Source organism: Physeter macrocephalus, chromosome 4 (assembly GCF_002837175.3).
Source record: "Physeter macrocephalus isolate SW-GA chromosome 4, ASM283717v5, whole genome shotgun sequence".
Taxonomy (NCBI): domain Eukaryota; kingdom Metazoa; phylum Chordata; class Mammalia; order Artiodactyla; family Physeteridae; genus Physeter; species Physeter macrocephalus.
In genome coordinates, this window is record NC_041217.1 from 6,853,714 (window position 1) to 6,861,945 (window position 8,232).

Below are 8,232 nucleotides of genomic sequence, written 5' to 3' on the forward strand. Positions count from 1 at the left end.
AACAATAAATGCTGGAGAGGGTGTGGAGAAAAGGGAACCCTCTTGCACTGTTGGTGGGAATGTAAATTGATACAGCCACTATGGAGAACAGTGTGGACTTTCCTTAAAAAACTAAAAATAGAGCTACCATACAACCCAGCAATCCCACTACTGGGCATATACCCTGAGAAAACCATAATTCAAAAAGAGTCATGTACCACAATGTTTATTGTAGCTCTATTTACAATAGCCAGGACATGGAAGCAACCTAAGTGTCCATCAACAGAGGCTTGCTCTTTTAAAAGGAGTTCTTTGATCTTTGCTGAAATATGTCCTCATTTATACTTTCCTTCTTCTGATTTACCAATTACAGCTACCATTTCCTCTAATCCTGATCTCCGCTGACAGATGATCTCACTGTGTTAACTTGCATCAGGGTGACAATAAACAAGAAATTAATGCAGAGGTTTTTTTGTTTTGTTTTTTTCTTCTTTTTTTGGAAATACATCTTTATTTTGAGAGAGTTTTAAGAAGAAAATGTAAAGTTTCAGTCTTCTAATTCTTGCCACAGGTATCTCTGTACTCACATACCCAAGTTAGATAAAGAACATAATGGAAGATGAATAATAATCTGGTTACTTCTTAGATTCTCATATATAATACTAGATAGAGGCCAGGGGTTGTGTATGATAGTTTCTAGGGTTAGACTGATAAAGAGACAGGTAATACCAAGTAGATTAAAAGGGAATAACTGTATGTGAGTGTATAACAGGTCAGTTGTAGTTTAAAGATTACTCTTGTTTGAGAAAAATGACGATCAGTAACTGTGACATTCACAAAGTAACTCAGGCTAGGTCTACAATCACAGCTGAGTCTAAGATAGTTTTGCAAATGGAAGTCGTTAAAAACTTTAAAGATATGCATATATTTTGCCATTACACAAATTTCTCACTATTTTAAGTGAATTTATTTAAAGCCAAAATAATTTGAAATGTGCTTTTATTTTTTTCTTGATTAGCTAGGATTTTTTTAGAAACTGGTATGACTAATTGTTAGTTCAGAAACCTGAGCGGTATATGTATATTTGCTAGATCCTACTATTTAATCTGATCATAAGGAGTAAAGTTTAATTAATATTAGCAAATAATTAGCATTCAGTTATTATTAATGCTAATAGTGTGTTTAAAAACATCACAGGCTTTAATGCCATTGATAAGATAACATGTAGAGATCCTATTATATGCATTCTGTTTTCTTTCAATGTGTTACTTTCATTTTGAGGAATGTGGCACCATTCTGCGGTATTGAAAGGCAGTATAGCATAGCAAGTGACACTATAAAATGTTTGTCCTACAAATACACTCTTAAGCATAATTTCGCTTGGGCAACTTAATCACTTATGCCTTATGGGGAAGAAGAGTACCGACTTCATAAATGTAAAAGTATAGTTAAGTTCTCAATAAACACTGACTATTTTTACTATGAAAGAAAAATATTGTCTTTGTGTGTGCATGATAGAGTTTGAAAAAAAATACGTAGTATGTATGTAACATTCAGTCACTGATCATCAGTGCAAAATGCACTATGTTTATGTTTTCCCTTTGCCCAAGATAGCTATACTTGCTGTCCATTCATTTGTTTTAACTTTCCACCAGTTTGACACTCCTCCTTTCAGCAGATCTTTTTAAAAAGACTCATGAGCTTTGTTATTTCACTTAAGAAATTTAACCATCTTTAACTCTGTGAAGGGGAGATTGTTTTCATTTTCTCATGTTCTCAAAATTTATTCAGGAGTCTGTGGAAAAAGTGAGCAGAATACAAATTAAATCATGGACTTCAAGTAAAAAAATTATAACTATACTTCCAGTGTGCTAGTAGGCAAATGACTCATGTTTCAACATATTATGGAGCAGAAAATTTCTCATATAAACACCAAATGTTTAACACTAGGTACTCTGCATTCCTACAAATTAATTACATCCAAAAGAACAAAAAAAGTCAAATAAACCAGTGTAAAGAACATTTGAATTGGCTTAGAAAACAAATGTCACATAAAGAAGGACTTTTAGTTTTATTTTAATTTACCCCCTCACCAAAGTGAAAAATGTATTGCGATTATGGTTATATATTGGTAGGATTGATTTATTTTCTCACTATATAGACTGATGTTTGCAATATCTGATAAACTTTCCTGTTCTTTAACCTTGATATTTAAGACTTACTGTTTAATAACTCTAGTAACTCTAGCATTTACCTCTGTTACTATTATTAAAGAAAATTTAACTTTTGAATTAGGAAAGGCATAACAAGGAGCAATATTTCTAAATTATTAAAATTATTTAATTTTTAAATTTAACAAATGAGGTCTTCATTAAGACATAAGCCAGAGATGATACTACATCAATTTTTAAGAAAACTTAAGAAAATAAAATGTGTTCAGTCTTTTTCACTGTTACATTTTAAAATTTTGCTCTCTTGAAAATAATTCAGTTCAAAGAAAATAATTATGCCTGGAAAAATACCAAAAATTCATTTTCTACTAATTGTATGTTATTCTACAAAATTCTTATAAATCTTTTTATTCTTACATTATGTTACCCTTGCATAGCATCATGAAAATGTAGTTATTTTGTGTTTTCCTTACCTTAAAACACCTGTGGCATAAAGAACTAAATAGTCATAGTTTACAGCTTACATAATTTCCTTAATTAAATGTTGAACGTATTCAAAAGATCCAGATACAGTACTTTTACATCATGGAAGTTAGAGAAGATATGAAAGGATCAGCTACTCTCACATCAGAAATATTTATATAGTTATTTTTATGTAGGGGTCTAAGCACATCAAGTATCTGAAGGATATTGCTAGCTCATAGAAAATCTCATGAAAATTAAAACAAATTTTTTTAAAGAAAAGAAACAAAGCAAAAAGAACCAATTCCAGAAGACATTTACTTACTTATTTGGAAAATTATCATTCTAAATAAAACAATCAGTAATGTCTCTGATGTGAATGGTGGATGTTAAATGTGGTACCTTGTGCAGTACATAACTGCACAACTATAGTTCTGACCCAGTGTGTCTTCATGGAGCCAATGTTATCAGTTCAAGCAAAATATACACATATTTTACCACTGACACACAGCTTAAACTTTAGCAGTAATAACCTAGGGGACAATCAGTTCCATGTCTTTCCTTCTCTTGGATTTTGGTGTTGCCAGAAATCCTTGCTATTCCTTGGCTTGTACAGACATCACTCCAAACTCTGCCTCTGTTATTAGATGGACTCCTTCCCTGTGTTTTCCATCTATTTCTTTGTCTCTACTCTTCTTACAAAGAAACCAGTCATATTGGATTAAGGATTCACCTTAGTCTGTATAAAATCATCTAACTTACATCTCACTTATTTCTGCAGAGGTCATTTTCAAATAGGTTACATTCATGACACAAACAAATGGAAAGATACTGTGTTCTTGGATAGAAAGAATCAATATTGTCGAAATGACTACACTACCCAAGTCAATCCACAGATTCAATGAAATTCCTATCAAATTACCAATGGCATTTTTTTTTTTTTTTTTTTTTTTTTTTTTTTTTTTGGTATGCGGGCCTCCCTCTGTTGTGGGCTCTCCCGGTGCGGCGCACGGGCTCCCGGCGCGCAGGCCCAGCGGCCATGGCTCATGGGCCCAGCCGCCCCGCGGCATGTGGGATCCTCCCGGACCGGGGCGCGAACCTGGTTCCCCTGCATCGGCAGGCGGACGCGCAACCACTGCGCCACCAGGGAAGCCCACCAATGGCATTTTTCACACAACCAGAACAAAAAAAATTTTTAGATTTCTATGGAAACACAAAAGACCCCAAATAGTCAACACAATCTTGAGAAAGAAAAACAGAGCTGGAGGAATCAGCCTCCCTGACTTCAGACTATACTACAAAGCTATTGTAATCAAAACAGTATGGTACTGGCACAAAATCGGAAATATAGATCAATGGAACAGGATAGAAAGCTGAGAAATAAACACACACACTTATGGTCAATTAATCTGTGACAAAGGAGGCAAGACACAACAATGGAGAAAAGACAGTCTCTTCAATAAGAGGTGCTGGGAAAACTGGACAGCTACATGTAAAAGAATGAAATTAGAAAATTCTCTAATACCATACACAAAAATAAACTCAAAATGGATTAAAGACCTAAATGTAAAACTTGATACTATAAAACTCTTAGAAGAAAACACAGGCAGAACACTCTTTGACATAAATTGCAGTAAAATCTTTTTCAATCCTTCTCCTAGAGTAATGGAAATAAAAACAAAAATAATCAAATGGGACCTAGTTAAACTTAAAAGCTTTTGCACAACAACAAAAACACATAAACAAAATAAAAAGACAACACACAGATGGGAAAAAAAAATTTGCAAATGATGCAACTGTCAAGGGATTAGTCTCCAAAATTTACAAACAGCTCATGCAACTCAATATCAAAAAAACAAACAACCCAATCAAAAAATGGACAGAAGATCTAAAAAGACATTTCTCCAAAGAAGACATACAGATGGCCAAAAGACACAGGAAAAGATGCTCAGCATTGCTAATTATTAGAGAAATGAAAATCAAAACTACAGTGAGATATCACCTCACACTGGTCAGAATGGCCATCATCAAGAAATCTACCAACATTAAATGCTGGAGAGTGTGTGGAGAAATGGGAACCCTCTTGCACTGTTGGTGGGAATGTAAATTGATACAGGCACTGTGGAGAACAGTATGGAAGTTCCTTAAAAACTAAAAGCTACCATATGATCCTGCATCCCCACTCCTGGGCATATATCCAGAGGAAACTATAATTCAAAAAGATACATGCAACCCAATGTTCATTGCAGCGCTGTTTACAATAGCCAAGATATGGAATAAACTAAACGTCCATCAGCAGATGACTGGATAAGGAAGATGTGGTACATAGATACAGTGGAATATTACTCAGCCATAAGAAAGAATGAAATAATGCCATTTGTAGCAACATGGATAGACCTAGAGATAGTCATACCAAGTGAGGTAAGGTAGACAGGGAAAGACAAATATCATATGATATCACTTATATGTGGAATCTTAAAAAGAAAAAAAAGATACAAATTAACATACTTACAAGACAGAAATGGACTCAGAGACATCGAAAACAAATTTATGCTTACCAAAGAGGAAAGGTGGTGGGAGAGATACGTTAGGAGTTTGAGATTAACATATACACACTACTATATATAAAATAGATAACCAACAAGGACAAAATAAAAAACAAAGAACAATTAGGTACATTCACAGAACCAGAGGTTAGGATTCCCACATATCTCCTTAGAGGACACAATTTAACCCACAACAGAAGCCATCTTTTCCACTGAGTGCACTGAACACTGGCAAAAGGGAGAGAGATTGGCAATCAGTGAAATATCAAAAGACTGTATACTATCCCTTCCACTCACAGACCACTTGTGGAGCATATTAAAATAGCTAAAAAGATTCTCCTTTTATCATCCCTTCAGGTTCACAAAGACAAATCACTTAAGATCTGAGAAAGTTGGCATAAAACCCTAATGAAAATAGTATGTTACTTTGGAATATGCTATGTTTTCCATTCTTTATTATACCAAGAAATATTTGTGAGAATTCTTTAAACAAATATGCAATTTTACTTTCAAAAACAAATTTTTTTTTCTTTGTAAGACATTTAAGTTTCCTCCATGAACTAGACCATGATTTTTTTAATTAAGTTTTTTTAAAAAACATCTGTATAGCAGTAATTTATCTTTTTTATTTTTTTAAATATAAATAGCCAATATCATTGGTAGTAAAATGTTATGTGTGTGTTTGTGTGTGTACGTGTGTGTTTTATTATTCTTCTTTTACTACCCATTTATTAGTGGAAAACAGGACCTTTGTTTCGAATTATTGGGAGGTTTTTACAGTAAAGGATAATTTAAGAATAAATAGGATAATTATGGTCACGAAGTAGCTGACTATACAACGATTTCTTCCACTTAGGCAACATTACCTTGGCATATTTCAAAAAAAAAGAAAGGTACTTTTACCCTTAGATTGATAGTCTTTTTAAAAATTCTTCATTTTTTATGTTATGTATTACTCCTGCAGTTTCCTTTTCAGTATAACAAATGCAGTCAATCATTTAGTGGAAAAATTGTTTCTTTAAGCATATATATATCTTGGGAATAACTATATGTAAACAGATAATTGCAAGCCTCTTTCCAATACTCAGTTTAGCTTGGTAAAATTAACATGGTAATTAAAAACTTCATATCCTCCTAGTCTTATCTTCTGTCTAGCATATATTTTTTAAGCACTATATTCTTTTTATTTTTCCTATTTTATTTTTTACAAATCAATCTAGAAGCATTTTTGTGATTATCCTTATAACTGAGTAATTTCGTTATTTTCCGATGAAAACAAGTCATCCTTTAATTCTGCTTGGTATGTCTACACATTATGTACATGTTGATTTAATTCCTTTCTTGGATACCATCCCAGATGACAAAATTTTTCTGAAGTAGTATATCAGAGGTCAGGAACATATTCTCAAGGTCTACTCAGGCAAGAATATTAGGTACTGAATTAAAATTTTATAAGTAAGTAAATTATCTAGTATGCTAGAAAGTGAAGGTGCTATGGGGAGAAAGGAGGAAAAAAGAATAAAGTAAAGAGGATAAGGAGTGTTTTGACAAATATTTGGGATTTTTAAGTAGGGCAGCTGTTGAGAAGGCAAGATTTGAGCAAAAACTTTGATAGAGAAGAGATAAAAGCAGATTACAAATAGATGAAATAAAGACTTTAACTCAGAAGAATGTCCAGAATCTTTGAGAAACAACAAGGAGACCATTTTGACTGAAGTAGAATAAACTAAGGAAAAAGTAAGAAAAAAAAACTTCAGACACTGCGTGGGAGGCCAGATCATGTGAGGATTTTTGACATTTACAGTCAGTTATGCAGGATTAGAGAAATGGAATGGCTTCATGTTATTTATAAATTTTTTTTTAAAGAATGACTTCATCCTCAGTATTAAGAGAAAATTTTAGGTACTAAAGCAGAAACTGCTCTTTTCAACTGTTCAAGTAGAGTATGGACCGTGGTGTTAGCATGGATTTCCACCATGGATTGAATATGGGGTTTGAGGTGTGGGGTAAGAATGAGACAAAGAATCCTGTAGGAATCTTATATTTTTGGCTTGGTGGTATTATCATCAACTGGGAAGAAAGAATGAGATTAAGAAAGATGCAGAGAATATCAGGATTTTAATATTTAACATATTACATTCAATATCTTAAGTATTCTGTTATATATAGATGTATGTATGGGTTTGGGAGAAAGAGGGTTAGAGACATACACATTTTGGATTTGTTTGCATATATAGTGATTATTTAAAGCTCTTGGGCAGGAAGAGGTTACCCAAAGAGTAAGTATAAAGAGCAGAGAAAGAAAAAGAACTGAGTTCTGATGCAGTGGATAAGAGGAGGGAGCAGCAAAGGAGCTACCAGTGAGATAAGATGTGAGATCCAGAAAACCTACTGAAGGAAATACATCAAGAAGGAAGAAGTGATACATTGTTTCAAAGCTAAGAAATACTTAAATTACCTGGATTTGGATTAGGATGCTTTTTTGTCACCTTGGTAACGTAAGTAGATGTCTGTGTAGGTGAAGTTAATCTAATACATGGAGAAGATGCAGCTGATGCATGTGAATTCCTAAATCTCAACTTCTTAGGGAAAATTTATACCCTCTAAAACCTATACATTTGTTTCTTCTTCGAAGTCTCAAAGAGATTTGAATGATTCTGCCTTTCTCCTGGGATAGCTAATGGCCTAGTTTGGAAATATGGATTTAAAACAAATAAGGAGAGACAGACAGAGACAGAGGAAAAGAAAATTTCTTCCTGTAGTAGAAATGTTTTCTAATATTTTCAACCATAAAAAATTTGACTCGAGGGAACTCCAAGATGGCGGAAGAGTAAGACGCAGAGATCACCTTCCTCCTCACAGATACATCAGAAATACAGCTACACGTGGAACTTCTCCTATAGAACACCCACCGAATGCTGGCAGAAGACCTCAGACCTCACAAAAGGCAAGAAACCCCCCACGTACCTGGGTAGGCAAAAGAAAAAAGAATAAACAGAGACAAAGAATAGGGACGGGACCTGCACCAGTGGGAGGGAGCCGTGAAGGAAGAAAGGTTCCCACACACTAGAAGC